This window comes from Pleurodeles waltl, chromosome 2_2, assembly GCF_031143425.1.
Source record: "Pleurodeles waltl isolate 20211129_DDA chromosome 2_2, aPleWal1.hap1.20221129, whole genome shotgun sequence".
NCBI classification, from domain to species: Eukaryota; Metazoa; Chordata; class Amphibia; order Caudata; family Salamandridae; genus Pleurodeles; species Pleurodeles waltl.
The window spans coordinates 743,204,457-743,224,595 of NC_090439.1; the positions used below are offsets into that span (position 1 = coordinate 743,204,457).

Below are 20,139 nucleotides of genomic sequence, written 5' to 3' on the forward strand. Positions count from 1 at the left end.
CTAAAATATCTCCTCCTGTATACAGCATCCTGGAACAACCTTTTTTAAACATAAATTTCCCTTTCCAGCATTACTTTCTAACAATGATTTAAAAAATCAACATTTTATCTTCTTTTTTTTTAATGCATTCAAATCAAAACCTGGCCTGTTTAAATTAGCCTGAAAGGCCTTTTCTTAATTCCTCTTGTTAATACGTAAATGTATAGTGGAGAATGGGGATGAATGAGCATCACCATTACAAGGTGGGGAATTTGATAGCATACAAGGCCCACCAGTGTCTCCAGTTTGTACGGTATGTAAAATCTGTAAAATATGGTATGTAAAATCTGTAAAATCTGTCTTCTAGATATTTATACTTTAGAGGAGTGCAACATTTGATCAAGAAATACCTTTCAAAAGACCGAGGGACAGAGAGGCACGGAAGCTACATGGAAAATTAAGCCAGCTAGATTAAAGAATGGATACACACACAGGCACACACACATTGTCTCACACGCATACTGACAGACAGGAACACTCACTCAGTCTCTAACTTTCAAACACACAGAATTTCTGAAGGAAAAATACTGGACATTCTGAGCCTGCAAGCTTCATTGGAGAAAACATTGACTGTTATGGCATTATCTAACATTCAGTATTGTGGAATTCTGAAGAAAGGGGGGGATAATAATGCACCAAATAATAAGGCAGGCCGTCGTATTGATATTTACTGGGATTGGTATGACCTCACAAAATACCATGAAACTTTGATTGAGTCCCTTAGTCCTCAATATAATGAGTCTTACTGGCTCCCATTTATTTGTCAAGGGTCAGTCAAAATTAAGCTCTTTTTCAAAATACAGAGCTCCCATGTTGAGACCAGAATCACCAATGAGCCGACATCAGTGAACATAGAGAATATCGTCCTTATGGTAAAGAAGCACAAAGTGTACCAGAAGCAGACTTTGAGACACTAGTTACAGAGGATTTAAGTGTCCTTACTGACCAACCTCAGGGTTAAAAGTTGGTTTGGAGGCCACAGGGTGCAGCTCATACACCCAATGGAAGCTAACCACTCCTCAGAAGAAAATCTGTCAAGTAAGCCATTCAAACAGGGCCAACCTGAACAGTACTTCTCAGCTAAAACATTTATGATCTCAAATTCCTCAAAATGTGCTCATTCTGTACTTCAACTTCTCACCTTTGTTTGGAAAGCAGATCGATCAAATAATTTAGAATTTTTTTTCTAAACATCTGCTGTTGCTATCAAGGGTGCCAGTTTTGTTTGGGACTAATGATATTTCATTTTTTTTTTTTTTTTTTTTTTTTTTTTTAACATGTTTTTATTGATTTTTCAAAACGAAAGCCATACAGTTCGATGGCATCTGTCGCTGTAGATACACATGTTGTGCATAGCCCGCCATCTGGTGTTGGGTCGGAGTGTTACAAGTTGTTTTTCTTCGAAGAAGTCTTTCGAGTCACGGGACCGAGGGACTCCTCCTCTTTGTCTCCGTTGCGCATGGGCGTCGACTCCATCTTCGATTGTTTTCTTTCCGCCATCGGGTTCGGACGTGTTCCTTTCGCTCCGGGTTTCGGAACAGAAAGTTAGCTAAATATCGGAAAAATTACGTCGGTATTGTTGCGTTCGGGATCGGCTTAGTTAGAATCGACACCGAATCGAAGAGTGAAGAGCTCCGGTACCCTTCGGGGTAGTTTTCGAACCCCCTTCGGGGCCTGGTCGGCCCGACCGCGTGTAAAACAACGCTGATGGAACGGACCCCGTTCCGTTTCTGTCCTAAATGCCACAACAAATACCCGTATACAGACCAACATTTGGTCTGTAACCTGTGCCTGTCGCCTGAGCACAGTGAAGAGTCTTGCGAGGCCTGTCGTGCGTTCCGGTCCCGAAAAACACTCCGTGACCGTCGAGCCAGAAGACTGCAGATGGCGTCCACGCCGACAGCTCACAGAGAGTTCGAGGAACAAGAGGAAGAAGAAACCTTCTCGATCAATGATTCGGACTCCGAAGAATTCGACGACCAAAGAACTGTGAGTAAGACGTCGAAGCCAGCACACAAGAAAAGTGACAAGGCCCAGGGGACGCCACTGCCACCAGGCCATGGCTCGACCCATAAATTCGGTGACCGCCCATCGGCACCGAAAAAAGCCAAAATGGTGCCGAGATCGTCCGACTCCGGTCGAGACACCGGCACACAGCCTTCTCGGGACCGAGAAAGTGCTGTTGCAAAACATCGACGCCGAGATATCTGAGCCGAAACTGCTCGACGCAGAGACAGCGGCACCGAGGAAGATCGACGCCGAGAGGGTTCGACTCCAAAAAAGAAGAAGGTCACTTCGGAGCCGAAAAAGAGTACAGACAGGGTTTCGGTGCAAAAACAACCCGCAACCGACCCACCTACCGGTTCCTATTCAGAGGAGCAATCACTGTCCTCTCAGATGCGAAAGCATAGATTTGAGGAAGAGTTGCAATCCACCGAGGTGGACCACACTCAGAAACGTATTTTTATACAGGAAGGAACAGGGAAAATAAGCACCCTTCCCCCTATTAGGAGAAAAAGGAGACTGGAGTTTCAATCAGACCAAGCACCACAAACAAAAATGGTGAAAAAGGTAACTCCGCCACCCTCTCAAAAGGTAACTCCGCCACCCTCTCCTCCACCTGTAACTAACGTTTCACCGGCACAAACTCCATCACATTCCCCGTCTCACACCACCATGAGCCAAGGTGATCAGGACCAAGACGCTTGGGACTTATACGACGCCCCAGTGTCGGACAGCAGTCCAGAGGCGTACCCTACAAAGCCCTCACCACCGGAAGATAGCACAGCATACTCACAAGTGGTGGCTAGAGCAGCAGAGTTCCACAACGTGTCCCTACACTCGGAACCAGTCGAGGATGACTTCTTATTCAACACCCTCTCCTCCACCCATAGCTCCTACCAAAGCCTGCCTATGCTCCCAGGAATGCTTCGACACGCAAAGGAAATCTTCAAGGAGCCGGTCAAGAGTAGAGCAATAACACCAAGAGTGGAAAAGAAATATAAAACACCTCCCACAGACCCTGTTTTCATCAGCTCACAGCTGCCACCAGATTCCGTCGTAGTAGGAGCAGCTCGCAAGAGAGCCAACTCCCACACATCTGGGGATGCACCGCCCCCAGATAAAGAGAGCCGCAAGTTCGATGCAGCCGGAAAGAGAGTCGCAGTACAAGCTGCAAACCAGTGGCGCATCGCTAACTCTCAAGCACTACTTGCGCGCTATGACAGAGCCCATTGGGACGAGATGCAACACCTCATTGAGCATCTACCCAAAGAGCTACAAAAGAGGGCGAAACAGGTGGTTGAGGAAGGACAGAACATATCTAATAATCAGATACGCTCCTCTATGGATGCAGCGGACACAGCTGCAAGAACAATTAACACATCTGTGACTATCAGAAGGCACGCATGGCTACGAACGTCTGGTTTTAAACCAGAGATTCAGCAGGCAGTGCTCAATATGCCATTCAATGAGAAACAACTGTTCGGACCAGAAGTGGACACGGCGATTGAAAAACTCAAAAAGGACACTGACACTGCTAAACCATGGGCGCACTCTACTCCCCGCAGAGCAGAGGCACTTACAGCACCTTCTGCAAAACATCCTTTAGAGGGGGGTTTCGGGGTCAAGCCACACAAGCCAGCACCTCACAGGCCACACCGTCCAGCTACCAGGGACAGTACCAAAGGGGAGGCTTTCGGGGCCAATACAGAGGACAATTCCCTAGGAATAGGGGAAAATTTCAAAGCCCCAAAACCCCTACAACCAAACAGTGACTCACATGTCACTCATCCCCTCCACACAACACCAGTGGGGGGAAGAATAGGTCAGTATTACCAAGCATGGGAGGAAATAACTACAGACACTTGGGTCTTAGCAATTATCCAACATGGTTATTGCATAGAATTTCTGCAAATCCCTCCAAACATACCAAAAGCACAGAATTTATCAAAACAACATTCAGACCTTCTGGAAATAGAAGTTCAAGCATTATTGCAAAAGAACGCAATAGAACTAGTACGAAAGACACAAATAAACACAGGAGTTTATTCCCTGTACTTCCTAATACCAAAAAAGGACAAAACACTGAGACCAATCCTAGACCTCAGAACACTAAACACCTACATCAAATCAGAACACTTTCACATGGTCACGCTACAAGAAGTGTTACCATTGCTAAAGCAACAGGACTACATGACAACCTTAGATCTCAAAGACGCGTATTTCCACATACCAATACATCCGTCGCACAGGAAATACCTAAGGTTCGTATTCAAGGGAATACATTACCAATTCAAAGTATTGCCCTTCGGTTTAACAACTGCACCAAGAGTCTTCACAAAGTGCCTAGCAGTAGTGGCTGCACACATCAGAAGGCAGCAAATACACGTATTCCCGTATCTAGACGACTGGCTAATCAAAACCGACTCACTGACAAGGTGCTCGCACCACACAGATCAAGTCATGCACACCCTCTACAAACTCGGTTTCACCATCAACTATGCAAAATCACACATTCTGCCGTGCAAGGTACAACAATACCTAGGTGCCACAATAGATACAACAAAGGGAATAGCCACTCCAAGTCCACAAAGGGTTCAAAATTTCCAAAAGATTATACAACGCATGTATCCAACACAAAAAATACAAGCGAAGATGATATTACAACTACTAGGCATGATGTCCTCATGCATAGCCATTGTCCCACACGCAAGGTTGCACATGCGGCCCTTACAACAGTGCCTAGCATCACAATGGTCTCAAGCACAGGGTCAGCTTCTAGATCTGGTGTTGATAGACCGCCTAACATACCTCTCACTTCTATGGTGGAACAACATAAATTTAAACAAAGGGCGGCCTTTCCAAGACCCAGTGCCACAATACGTAATAACAACAGATGCTTCCATGACAGGGTGGGGAGCACACCTCAATCACCACAGCATACAAGGACAATGGGACGTACATCAAAGAAAGCTGCATATAAATCACCTCGAACTACTAGCAGTTTTCCAAGCATTAAAAGCATTTCAACCACTCATAACTCACAAATACATTCTTGTCAAAACAGACAACATGACAACAATGTATTATCTAAACAAACGGGGGGGGGACACTCGACACAGCTGTGCCTGCTGGCACAAAAAATATGGCAATGGGCAATTCACAACCACATTCGCCTAATAGCACAGTTTATTCCAGGGATCCAGAATCAACTTGCAGACAATCTCTCTCGAGATCACCAACAGGTCCACGAGTGGGAAATTCACCCCCAAATTCTAAACACTTACTTCAAACGTTGGGGAACACCTCAAATAGACTTATTTGCAACGAAGGAGAACGCAAAATGCCAAAACTTCGCATCCAGATACCCACACAGGCAGTCTCAAGGCAATGCCCTATGGATGAACTGGTCAGGGATATTTGCGTACGCTTTTCCCCCTCTCCCTCTCCTTCCATATCTAGTAAACAAATTGAGTCAAAACAAACTCAAACTCATACTGATAGCACCAACGTGGGCAAGGCAACCATGGTACACAACACTGCTAGACCTATCAGTAGTACCCCACGTCAAGTTGCCCAACTGGCCAGATCTGTTAACGCAACACAACCAACAGATCAGGCATCCAAACCCAGCATCGCTGAATCTAGCAATCTGGCTCCTGAAATCCTAGAATTCGGACACTTAAACCTCACACAAGAATGTATGGAAGTCATAAAGCAAGCCAGAAGACCATCCACTAGACACTGCTATGCAAGCAAATGGAAAAGATTTGTTTGCTATTGCCATCATAATCAAATTCAACCATTACACGCATCTCCAAAAGATGTAGTGGGTTACTTACTACACTTACAAAAAACGAACCTGGCCTTCTCTTCCATTAAGATACACCTAGCAGCAATATCTGCATACCTGCAGATTACCCATTCAACTTCACTATTTAGGATACCTGTCATTAAAGCATTTATGGAAGGCCTCAAAAGAATTATACCACCAAGGACACCACCCGTTCCTTCATGGAACCTTAACATCGTCTTAACCAGACTCATGGGTCCACCCTTTGAACCTATGCACTCTTGCGAAATACAATTCCTAACCTGGAAAGTTGCATTTCTCATCGCCATCACATCTCTAAGAAGAGTAAGTGAAATTCAGGCGTTTACAATACAAGAACCTTTTATCCGACTACACAAAAATCAAGTAGTCCTAAGGACCAATCCTAAATTGTTGCCAAAGGTTATTTCACCGTTCCACCTAAATCAAACGGTAGAGCTACCAGTGTTCTTCCCACAGCCAGATTCCATAGCTGAAAGGGCACTACATACATTAGACGTCAAAAGAGCACTAATGTACTACATCGACAGAACTAAAAAAATCAGGAAAACTAAACAACTGTTTATTGCATTTCAAAAACCTCACGCAGGAAACCCAATCTCGAAACAGGGTATAGCCAGATGGATAGTTAAGTGCATCCAAATCTGCTACCTTAAAGCAAAAAGACAGCTGCCCATTACACCAAGGGCACACTCAACCAGAAAGAAAGGCGCTACCATGGCCTTCCTAGGGAATATTCCAATGCACGAAATATGTAAGGCAGCCACATGGTCTACGCCTCACACATTTACCAAGCACTACTGTGTAGACGTGCTATCAGCACAACAAGCCACAGTAGGTCAAGCCGTACTAAGAACCTTATTTCAGACTACTTCCACTCCTACAGGCTGAGCCACCGCTTTTGGGGAGATAACTGCTTACTAGTCTATGCACAACATGTGTATCTACAGCGACAGATGCCATCGAACTGAAAATGTCACTTACCCAGTGTACATCTGTTCGTGGCATCAGTCGCTGAAGATTCACATGTGCCCACCCACCTCCCCGGGAGCCTGTAGCCGTTTGGAAGTTAGCTTCAACTTTGTACATTTGTAAATATATTAAATCTTAGGTACATACTTATTCACTCCATTGCATGGGCACTATTACTAACAAACAACTCCTACCTCACCCTCTGCGGGGAAAACAATCGAAGATGGAGTCGACGCCCATGCGCAATGGAGACAAAGAGGAGGAGTCCTGGAGTCGGACGATCTCGGCACCATTTTGGCTTTTTTCGGTGCCGATGGGCGGTCACCGAATTTATGGGTCGAGCCATGGCCTGGTGGCAGTGGCGTCCCCTGGGCCTTGTCACTTTTCTTGTGTGCTGGCTTCGACGTCTTACTCACAGTTCTTTGGTCGTCGAATTCTTCGGAGTCCGAATCATTGATCGAGAAGGTTTCTTCTTCCTCTTGTTCCTCGAACTCTCGGTGAGCTGTCGGCGTGGACGCCATCTGCAGTCTTCTGGCTCGACGGTCACGGAGTGTTTTTCGGGACCGGAACGCACGACAGGCCTCGCAAGACTCTTCACTGTGCTCAGGCGACAGGCACAGGTTACAGACCAAATGTTGGTCTGTATACGGGTATTTGTTGTGGCATTTAGGACAGAAACGGAACGGGGTCCGTTCCATCAGCGTTGTTTTACACGCGGTCGGGCCGACCAGGCCCCGAAGGGGGTTCGAAAACTACCCCGAAGGGTACCGGAGCTCTTCACTCTTCGATTCAGTGTCGATTCTAACTAAGCCGATCCCGAACGCAACAATACCGACGTAATTTTTCCGATATTTAGCTAACTTTCCGTTCCGAAACCCGGAGCGAAAGGAACACGTCCGAACCCGATGGCGGAAAGAAAACAATCGAAGATGGAGTCGACGCCCATGCGCAATGGAGACAAAGAGGAGGAGTCCCTCGGTCCCGTGACTCGAAAGACTTCTTCGAAGAAAAACAACTTGTAACACTCCGACCCAACACCAGATGGCGGGCTATGCACAACATGTGAATCTTCAGCGACTGATGCCACGAACAGATGTACACTGGGTAAGTGACATTTTCATTTTCTGGCATACAAAGTCATTGATAGCAATTTGTCATTGGTTACAGTCTGTCGTCTGGCTCTCCCATATTAAGGTCAATATATATAACAAACTTCTAAGAACTTGTGTGCACTTCCCGGTCCGCTAACTCTACCCATCACTACCGAGGTTGCCGCCACATAGGGCGAAGCGTTCAGTTGCAATGTGGTTCTATTGCCACTGGTGACAGGGGCCACGGGTGAGGACGGGGGGCAGAGGAAACAGGGGGGGGGGGAACAAGGTGGAGGGATATGGCACAATAGATCTTAGCGCTGGTGCCTATTGGTTGAGTATGCAGGCCTTTTGGTGCTGTGGCATGCATGCATGGGGGGGGGCTGCTAAGCTATCAGTGTTGGCGAGGCATTGATGATGGATATGTATGCGTCCCAAAGTGTAGTATTGCCTTTCTGCCGGGGGCGGGGCCCGCGGCCTTCCAGGTGGATGCAGCTATCTGTGATTCAGGGGGGTCTTTCATCATTTTTGGCTTCTAGCCTAGACACTAAGACGCCCCAGGCCTCGCAGCCCGCCTGTCGCAGTCCCCTACGAGCTAAATTTGTTAATACCTGATGCTCAGCTCGAGCCCAACGTAGCGTGAGAGCAAGCCAGACTTTTAAGTCAGGCGCGTTGCGAGCCTTCCAGTTCATTGCTATCAATCTTTTGTACAATACATACGCTAGATCTACAAACCTGTGCAAGTGTTTATTTCTTTTCGTCCTTGTCCTTAATCCGAGTAGACAGGATTTGGGATCCGTGTCCAGGTTGAGCCCCGACTAATGATATTTCATTAGATGGCTCGGAAGTACAATGGTCTCTTACCTAGAAATTAATGTTCAAATTGCCACAAACTCCTTAAAGAGGGTGAGTGTGAAAACGTTTCACCCTATATGGATAAAGGGGGTTCAAAACAGATGTTGAGGAGACCTTGGTTGGTCGTCATAGTTTTTCTTCTTGGAACTTTTTGGGTTTTACCAAAGAGTTGAAACAGCTAAGCATATTTCAGGTCATACGTTGGATGGTATTTTCACTGATGGTGATGCAGTGAGGGTTGCGAGTCGTCTCCCACTCAGCTGGTCTCATCACTCTGCCATAATATTCTACCTTTTTGGAAATACCATAAAAGTGTCAATAGTCGGTGGTACCAGGATGACTAGAAGTTGGGGCAGCCTCTCAAGTAGTGAGATAGAGTGTAGGTTGTCCGAAACGCTTTGAAGGGTCAGAGATAGCAAGATCCCTCCTGCAGCAACATTTTTTGCAATTGGCTACAGGCCACACTTGATGAACTAGCACCCATTAAGGAAACAGAGAAGGGGAGGATCAAAAGTTCTGCTCAGTGGTTTACAGAAGAGTTGAAAATACTTTAAAGGCTGCGTCATAGGCAAGAGCGGAGGTGGAGATTAGACTCCACTTTGGAAGAAAAATGGAAACCTAAAGATCTGTTGAAGACATATAAGATCGCCATTAAGGAAGCGAAGACTGACTTTTTTCTAAGAAAATCTGGATGAAAATAAATATACCCTGTGAACTGTTTAAGACAGTAAATGTGTCCTCCATCCGAACAAGATTTGGAGAACCCTCAGGAGTTTTGTGATAAAGTAGCCGTACATTTTAGGGACAAAATCCACAATATTTTCTCTGAATTCCTGACTATAAAAGTGACTGGATTTTAGAGGAATAGTCTTTTGAGCAATCCGATAGAAATATGCTAGATAGTTTCTCGCCTCTTACCTGAGAGAGGATTGTTTCTCTGCTTATGCAGATTAAATCAGGTTCGCCTGAGGATCCCTGTCCAGTGTTGCAGATGGCCCCTGAGGAAATAGCAGAGACCCTAGAGAAAATGTATGAGCAGGTGATAATTACAGGGGAATACCCTCAGAGTTGGAAGGAAGCCTTCATTCACCCGCTCAAGAAGGGAGAGGAGATGGACATGATCTGAAGAATCTCCGACCCATCTCTTTACTACCAGCCCCTCTTAAAATATTAAAAAAACAGAACAGAATCAGGGGTGTGGAATTTATTAAAATATCTACTTGTCCAGGGGACTGGTTGCTTCTCAAATCTACTTGTCCTGTAAAATGATCTACTTGTCCCTTTGGTGCCATGTAGTGTGGCGACAAGTTATGGCAGCAATTAATAGCCTCTCTGATTATGCCAGGGCTACTACCATAGTAGGGCTTGAATACTTGGAGTTTCAATCCCTACTGTAGCAATTTCCTTATTTTGCCACCTTTCTGCAGATCTGCATACTGGGGCTGGAGGAAGCAGTAAGCAATAGTTCCAGGGCTGGAATGCCTTTGAGTCTGCAAACCTACTAACCTGCATGTTTTAAAGATTTTTACCAGCTTCTCTCTAATATTTTCCCATAATAAGAAAGGTTGGACATTTACTCCTGACAATGGCAGAATTAGAACTTCTTCCAGGGTTGGGAAGAAAGTGGCTGGAGGGAAAATGAACTTGCAAATGCTCAATAGATTTTCACATGAGCAAATCTACACATCGTATTTACCCATGCTAAATTACAGTTCACAAATATTTTATAGGGGTATGACATATACCATGGGTGCACTTTTGTGACTTTCTTTAACAATTTGGGGCCACAAGTAGGTAGGTTCAGATTTGTGACCTGCAAATTGCGAGTCGCAAATCCGAATGTAGGATGGTGTCCTTGACACCATCTGTGATTCGCAAGGGCTTCGCAAATGCCCACATCATGAATAATCATGAGGTGGGTCGCAATTTGCGACCCCCTCGCGAATGGTGGCCTGCTGGAGACAGCAGACCACCATGTCTGTGACTGCTTTTCAATAAAGCAGGTTTTTTTGTTTTTTTTTGTAATGCAGCCCGTTTTCCTTAAAGGAAAACGAGATGCATAACAAAAACGAAAAATGAAACGTTTTCGTTTAATTTTTTCAGAGCAGGCAATGGTCCACAGGACCACTGCCTGCTCTGAAAAAATGTTTACAGTGACATTCACAATGGGGTAAGGGGTCCCATTGGGATCCCTTCCCTTTTGCGAAAGTGTTAGCACCCATTTGAAATGGGTGCAAACTGCGATTGGTTTGCGCCCCGTTCGCGGTCACAAAACAATCCTACATTGCACTGCGAGTTGCAATTAGGAAGGGAACACCCCTTACTAATTGCGAGTCGCAAACCCGTTTTGTGATTCGGTAACCAGGTTACTGAATCGCAAAACTGGGTTTGTGCATCGCAATGTGCTTTTTGCACGTCGCAAACAGCGAAAGTCGCTGTTTGCGACATGCAAAAAGCTACCTATATGTGGGTCTTGGTCCCCAATGAGGTCTGGTGTTAACAAAGACATTTTGTTTTTATTAAACTTCTATTTCTCTCTCTTTCGGCTGGCTTTACTGTGCGTGATCACATTCTGCTCTTCCACAAGGAGCATATTGCCACACAAAGTAGTTTTGTTCAGTGTCAGGAACTACAGTGGCAATCAGTGACGTAACGAAACTGGAGGGTGCCCCTTTGCAAAGAACATGGAGGAGCCCCCTCTCCAGACTCACTCAGGGCAGGTGCTGTGCTGAAGGGGCCCCATGGAGGGCGGCTGCAGGGCCTTTGTTATGCCGCTGGTGGCAACGTGTGCTTTAAGAGTTCAAAAACTTTTGGGGGGGTTTTTGCCAATGTTTGTTACAATGTTGAGGGCCTGGTAGCTCCCACAACAATAAAGTGTTACAAAAGCCATGTCAAAACATGACACGCATTGATGAAACTAAAAGACTTATAAAAATATGTCAGATCAATTGGCTTTGTCAGTGTTTGTTTATTTTCATGCTTCCCATAATCGTGTTGAAAATGGTTACACTGATTTTCCATTAGTAATATTTTTGGGAAATACTAGCATGCATCAACACATTTTACTAAATGACACTTCATTTGCATGTAATCAGAGAGCATTCTGGGAGCATTATACTTAGCCTCTTAGCCTAAACTTTTCAAACATGTGTGTACACGTTTTTTTTTTTTGTACTGGAACCAACGTCAGTAGTGAAGTGTGACCTTAAAACATTTATTTACAGCACGCACCCTAATAATGAAGGCTTTCAAATAATGAACCATAAATACAAGTTCGAACAGCATTATCTTTTGGAAACACATTACCTCAACTGCAGAGAGTTCCACTCTTTGTAAACAGGCAGCCAAAGGGTTTGTGCTGCAGGGGGTTGGGCCTACTTGTCCCAAGGACAAAGTAAACATAAAAACTTGTTGCCCTTGACCCCAAACAAGATGTCCTGGGCGTCGGGCGATAGGAATTCCACATCCCTGCAGAATAAAGAACGGGCCCTTTTACTGGCTGAGAATGACTGCCTAGATTATTCACAGTATGGCTTTAGGAACAACCATAGCACGGAATCCGCGTTAATATCTGCTTCTGATTGCATCAGATGGATCAGGGCGGTGCAGGTATTCTCATATTGCTAGACCTGTCTGCAGCCTTCGATACCATTTCTCCATCTTTATTGGTGAGCAGGCTGCGGCAGACAGAACTCCGGGACGGGGCTCTTAAGCTGCAATATTCCTTCTTTAGGCATAGGACAAGTACAGTTAGTTGTGGAGATTTCAGAGCCTTACCATTTCAGCCTCCGTTTGGGGTGCTGCAAGGTTCGTCCCTCAAGCTGATTCTGTTTAACCTGTATGTCCCTCCTTTGGCATGATTGATCAAGTCATAGGGCTTTCAGGTGGCATCCTATGCGAATGACATCATGCCGATTGATTATAAATGGACAGAGGTGGTTTTGAGATTCAACTCCTGCACGGCAGTGGTCAGGCGCTGGATGAAGCAAAATTGCCTTAAGATGAATAGTGAAAAAAAATTGATTTTGTTTTTTAAGTCCAGTTTTTTTTAAGTCCTTTAGCGCCATTTGGAGTAGTAGCTGGTGGCCAGAGGCTTGCGGTCCTCTACCCACTTCTGTGAAGGAAGCAAAGAACATGGGAATGGTTTTTGACCATGAAATGACCTTTAAATGTCAGGTCAGCAAGACAGTGAGGACCTGTCATTGGATTCTTAAAATGTTGAGAAAGATCCTGAAGTTCATTCCAGGGTAGCTCAGGGTTCCTGTAGTCCTGGGGCTTATCACCTTGCTCCTGGATTAATGTAATACCCTATATTTAAATGCTGCTCAACATTCCCTCAATAAGCTTTTATTGATTCAAATTGTGTCTGCATGCTTAATTCTAGGGCTTCCTAAGAGCCACTTGGTGAGGGAGGACCTGAGGACCTTGCATTGCTTTCCTGTTAGGAAACCAATCATCTTCAAAGCATTATGCCTGGTGCACAAGGCACTGCATCAGACTGGCTCTGAATACCTGAGGTCCGTCTTTAACCGGTATATCCCCAGTAGATCTTTAAGATCCGCAGGTAATAATAAGGTAAAAGTCCCTAGATTTAGGAAGACCATATGGGGCGGAAAGAGCCTTTTCACTGGCAGTAGCCAGGCTCTGGAATGTGCTATCGATGGACGTCAGAAGGAGAGATTCCTATTTGGTATTTCGCAGGGCAGTCAAACCGGGTTATTCAGGACAGATAAGTTTGTTCTTGGGTAGGGACTGTTTCACTGTGCCGGGATTTTCTTTATACACCTACTGCTTAGATCCCCCTTGAGTTCAATGTGCTGTACAAATGCAGACACAAACACAAGTTTATTAGGAAGATAGGATATTGTTGACCAAATCTAGCAATCTCATACCCCCCACCAGGGGATCATGTGTGTTGAGCTAAAGTGATTTTATTGCTCCAGCTATTTGGGATATCATAAATCGGTCTTATAGACTGGATTTATGCAGGAATCGCTGAAAAAAGCTTGAAAGCAGCAACACTTGATGTAACTGATCCTAGAAAAGATTGACCCATTTCATACACCCCCTGTTATTGAAATTATTGGAGTAAGCAGCAGTGCTTCAACTGCAGGATTTTGTGGAGGGCAACAGCTTTATTGGTTATAATCAGTCTAACTTTCCACTGCATAGAGGCACTAATACCATCAGCAAAATTATTGAGTCAGGCAACTCAGTCGGTATTCTTAAGTTTCAGGTCTTTTTGACTGCTTTTGATACATTAGATTAGAACACTGCTATTAAAGGTAAATTGCTTAGGTGGCCACTATGAAAGAAGAGTAAAAGATTTCAAGTTGTGCACAGTTGCTTTTAGGACTTCCGGAAGGAGTAAAAATATTTCAAAGCTAAACTGTCTGAGAACTACATTTCTAGTGCTGGGATCTGTGTTTTTGTTGCTCAAGGAGTTCTAAAAAATTATGTTGATAAAAACTAATGTAGTGCATCTCTAACGGTGATTGCTGCCAGAGTTATATGCAAGTGACTTCTTTTTGTTTTCTTCAGTTTGATTTGGATCCACTTATTTATATATTCAGCAGCTTTTGTAAGGTACATTCTTGTGAGTCAATTAGTCTGTGAGGATGTAATCCCAATCAGAACCAGGCAAACTTGTCCTTTTTAAGGCCGGCCGGGGAGACAGCTGGAGCTGACTCGCAATGTTTTTCCCCAAAAATAAATCCATAACTTACATACTTAGAAGGGCTTTGGTCAAAGGGTTTCATCATTGGTTTGTTAAGTTGTCATTCACATTTGTTTCAGCCCACCACAGCATAAAGTACTGGGTTAGTGAGACCACAACTTAACTCAATCATTTAGGGGTTCACTCACCGCTCCATCGTCTTCTTAAACAGATTATCCACATTATTTTTTAACTGGCATATTACTTCTTCTGCCTAGGTTTTTTTCATGTAAACTTGATATCAGTAATAAAAGATACAAGATCGCCATTAAGGAAACGAAGATTGCCTTTTTTTTCTAAGAAAATCAGGATGCCAATAAATATACCCTATGAACTGCCTGACCAGTGGTTTTGTTAAGATAACTTAAAATACTCTAAGCCTCTGAAAGACACTGATTAATGCTAGCATTTAATTTTAACACCTTACTGCCATAAACGTATTTATTGCACGATGATTGATGCCACTTGTGAATGTTGATATTAAGCATTTGTAAAGCATGCAGCTGTCACTAGCATACAGTGGTACTGATGATATAATTTATGATGGTGTCTGTGATGTCATAAATAATTCCTGACAGGTTAGAAATTATTAACTTAATGGTTTACCTAGCATGCTCATTTCAGTGGTTATCTAGGGTTTGGGTTCCAACTGGGACATTAGTTTAACAGTAGTTAAACCTGTTTTTCAGAGTTAACCTCATTGAAGATATTGCATGTCACATTACTATTGTCCTCCTCAGTGATATCACTAAAGTGGGTTAACCTTCTTTCACCCTAGAGTTCACGAGGCTGAGCCTTTTTTCCTGCTCTGTTGGCTCTGTACACTCAACTTGGTTAATACTGATTTCTATAGCAATCCCAGGACTCCACATTTCGATAAGCTCTTGGCATGAAGCCTCACCTTTGCCAAGGTCTTACCTTCAGCTGTGCTCCAACAAGTTCATTGGGCTTGATTGTTGTCTTTTTGGGGATACATCTGGTTACACCATATATACATTTGGTTTGGGATGCATCCAGAAAATGGACAGGTGATTCTCACCCCTTCAGTAGGCTTTATACACATTGGAAGGAAAGGCATTTTGATTGTGGAAGACCTGCCAGAGAATTTCCAGGGAATATGAGGGTCCTTCTCTTTCAAACACCAGCACCTTGGGTATAACCACAATAGGTAATTATAATAATAGGGACTTACTGTACCCTACCTACCTTAACCCATTTTTGAATATCTGGATTAGATATAATTATAAAAGAATGAATGCCAATCCTATCCTACATTTTTTTTTCATATCTTCAGAGTAAAGTAAAGAGACTCTTCATACAATGTTTAAATGCATATGACTGGACTGCTGGCTTATCTGTGGAAATGTCCTTGAGGCAGGACCTGTCCTCCATCACTGTGCTTAACCTTTAGCCCTTCTCAACAAGCCCTCAGTGCCCTGGGCCCTCCCTCGCCCTCACCACCACATCTCCTTAGGTAATTCTACTGGCCTTCGGCAGGGCCAGCTTAACCATATGCACATGCCTCAACCTTCATCCAGGTATTTTGTTTCATGAGTATCATGTGTGAGGTTGTTTCCAGTTTGGGGGGCAGGGGGCGCCATGTCTGCTTAGTGAGACATAATTAACAACTCTCAGGGTGTCTAGATTTTGCATCATATTGTCCCTTTAACTGAAGATTTTTTTATTTTTTATAATTCCTCTAATTTGCTTATAACTTTATTTTGTGGTGTCAGAAAAGAATCATTGCTTTCTTTTAAGGGGATTTTTCTAGTTATTTTGGGCCAGATGTAGCAAGCAGTTTTGCCCATTCTGTGTCTATGGGAAAATGTGTTCGTACATATGGCCCTTTATTTTTTATTTTGCATACAATATGCTAAACATATCTGTAGTCTCTGGGTTCCCAGTGCCTCTGCCTCTCAAGGCCCATGCTCACAGTGAAAGATCATGTGCAGCAGATTGTGGGTACAAGGTATGACCTTCCACTATACCATATGCCCAGTACACCTTCCTACCCAAACCTGACTGCCTATAACCTTCATTTGCATGAAGCAAGCTTTCAGCAGGCTATTACTGCATTATGTGGCCCTTTGCATAGTGCTCTGCCCACCTATCACACTGCACATAGCTTATCCCCATGCACCCTGGGCTCCTGGTGTAGGGTCTGAACTTGTGGAAGGTTCTGGACCCTTTGTCTTTACCATAGAGCTTGCTGTGCTTAGCCTACCATGATGATGACGATGAGCTGTTGCAATGGGGCATGGCTTTTGACATATTTTGCTTTAGTCACACTTCTTCATGCAAGGCCAAAGTTATAAGCAACACAAAAATGCTGTTATATGACTGTATGCAGCACTAGTATTTAGAAGTGACAACTAGTACATGACGAAGGGCATGACCTGTGTGTGGTTTACAGTAGTTGCTGTGCTCAAAAGTATTTCTAATCTCTATAAAACATCAAAATAACAAAGTTTGTAATAGTGGTAGGCGCAAGTGGAGGGGTTAGTGTTAGGGATAAAGGATAGAGAGTTGCAGAAAGGAGTCCATAGCTTTACTTTAAAAGTTACAAATTGTAGTATTTTCATGCTGTTGTAGGTGTTTTTCTAGGGTTAGTATTTTCCATCTTTCTGGGGATCACCCTCACCGGGGGTGGCGTGTGCTCATCCTACGCACATGGCCACAACAATAAGCATGTCTTCACAACAGTTCACAGACCTCATACAACAGCACAAAATGCTAGGTGGAGCATAATGTTCAGTGTCTAATAGCCATTTAGCTTCCACATAGCACAGCTGACTGAACGACAGCTTGGTATTATTAGGTTTGTCTGTTCTCCTTTCCTCTACAATAAATTAGCATTCTCCAGTTGGGTGTTGCCCATGAGTTTTCAAATATAACTTTTTATTTTCACAGTGTACCCAGAAGGATATGCAGCCTTCTCCAACCAGCCTAGGGGTGTGAGGACATGCTGGTCATCGATTTGCTTTAGAAGAGTTTATTGAGCCTGCTTGTACAATAATGTTTCTGTTTTAAACATTGTATGGTGGTTTGGCAGTCCATCCTCAATATTCAGGCCAAAAGCCTTTTCCGTAATTAATGCAGCAAAATCACAATTGCTCCAGCTATCATCCATCTAGTAAATTTCAGGGATTCAAAACAAATTACATTATCCTGTTTCACTAGGACAACTGCACCTGGTGTTTTTCTAGAGCTTTGGAAAGTTGAATGAAAAGATTTTGCCCTTAGGGTCAGCTAATGTGTGGAGTCCTGTGGTAATCTTGACATCAGTGTTGTGCTAGAAACAATTGTCTTGGTGTCCAATAATGTAATAAGAATTCAGGCAGTGGAAATGTCACTGCTTTTCAAAGCTGACTCATGACTCTTGGGGTTTCTTATTTGTACAAATGGAGGCATGGGTTTTCACATCAAGTCTGGTTTCTGAAGTGCATTTTTTTTAATGACAGTAAAGCAACATGGGGTGAATGATCATTTTTAACATATTTACCAATTGAAGAGACAGTTTTTGGTTGTGTTCTAAATTCCTTTTCGTAAATGCCCATGCTTGCTGAGTTAAGACTGAAAGTCTTACCAAATGTGATGATAATGTATGTGTATCTTATCTTAGTTACCTATGCATTATTCTTTTGTATGTTATAATTCATTTTATGGATTATAGTAGCATTAACTCTATAGGTTGACAATTTAACAGATGCCATTGTCTTCGGGATGCCTTCTGTCATTATCTGATATTATTAGGTAATCAGCATACAATTCCACATTATATTCCTGACAGCAAGTAGGAAAGTCAGATGGCTTTATTTGCTACAACTGGCTCTGAACAAATGGCAAAGAGCACTGGCTGCAGGGATCACTTCAACCTTGTGCCTCTCTGGATAGAAATATGTTCCTGTCTAAAGCAATTACCTTCTACTTTCTGATATTGGTGAGCAAAAGCGTGTTTGTCTCTCTTATAAATTCTCTTTTGCAAATATCAGTTTACTAGAAGAAAGGCCTTGCTGCTTTAACCAGCAGAGTTCCAACGAGACCAAAACTCTCAACAAGAGCTCTAATAGATATTGTTTTAAATTAACTTTCTGATGAGCCCACTATTACAGCTGAAGCATCAGCCATTTGCAGCTCCACTAAAGTACTGTCTGAATAGTACACTCAAGCCGGTCTGAACTTGATCAGTAGATAAGCCCAACCAAGTTCAGTCAGCGAAAAGCCATTAGTGTCTTGTTACATCAAATTCTTGTATGCCAGCAAAAGAACTAGAAGGAAACTATAAAAGACATGGAGAAATTCTAAACCCCAGAGCCTTTGACGGCGGACAAATCAGAGAGAAGCACACAAGCATCTAATACTTCGCACAAAGGTTGATATTTTCAAAATCCAGATAAATGCTCCTCTACTCCTCTCATAGAATGCTTTTCACCAATTGAAACATGGCATTAATCCAGAACCTCCAGGAAAAACTCGAGCTTCAACAGTGAATAACATCACCAACATTTCCTCAGAAGAACTCTAAAATAATCACAAAATAGGAATGAATAGTCTACATTCAGCCTCTCTTATCACTCAAAAAAACATTTGTAATCACATGGTCTCCATTTTATTGAATTTAGTTAGAATCTCTCCTAAAGATTACAATGAAAGCTTTCTTTTACGTGGGCAGTCCTATGCCAGCTTACTTGGTACAATCCTGTCCAGATACATTGCACCTTTGATTTTGAATACTGTTAACACCTTTCTCAATGAAGACTTATTGTGTTCTACTTTTAAAGCTCGATGTTTACACTAATGCTGAAAAACCCAGAGACTTACAAGAAATAAGGTCAATCTCAACACTACCATTCCTTGAACTTCTGCTTGGAAACATGGTCTCCATTCATCATTAAGTCACAAATCTTGATCAACAACATTCAGATCCCATGCCACTCAGGCTTTCCTCCAGACTACAGCATAGAGCAAACCCCTCTAAAAGTCATTGAGTACATTCTTTGCTGGTTAAAAGGTGGTGATGCATGTCTGCTGGTACTGCTGCCTGTATTATCAGAATTTGACATCCTTGACCTACTGGCTGCACTCTTTACCAGAATTGGGATGAAAGCCACATTCCTAAAACAATTCAAATGCCTTTTCACTCGTAGATCTCAGTTGGTAAAAATGGATCAATTCAGATCCCACAATTCAGAGAATCACATTCTTACACGTAGTCCATTGAATACCTAAAAATATGTGTGGAACATCCCTCAATTTAGATGAATACCTTTTCCTTATATTTAACCCTGTTGAAACTAAATTTATCATTCTTCACTCCTTCACCAGCCCACCTCATTTTCAAGTCTGGTATTCAAACCTTAATAATAACTGGGTTTCACCACATACCAAGTCCCTTCATCAAAATCTCTAGACTTCACCCTGATCTAAATATTATCAGGCTGGTTATGTTAGTAAATTGGCTAAAACTCTCTAACTCCTCTCAGAGGCAGCATGCATGCAGTTGCCCATCTTCTCAGAGGAGCAAAGAAGTCACACCACATCACCCCCATACTGAAAGACCATCCCTGGCTACCTATGTAGGGCAGAATAGAATTCATTATTACATGCTTAACTTACAAAGCTCTTTATTTAGA

General features: G+C 43.3%; 1 protein-coding gene across 1 annotated transcript in view; it reads left to right on the forward strand.

Annotated features, from left to right (window-relative positions):
• The window catches only part of TERF1 (telomeric repeat binding factor 1), a 282,827-nt gene that overhangs the window by 137,051 nt on the left and 125,637 nt on the right, over positions 1-20,139 (forward strand). The gene's annotated exons all lie outside the window — the stretch shown is intronic.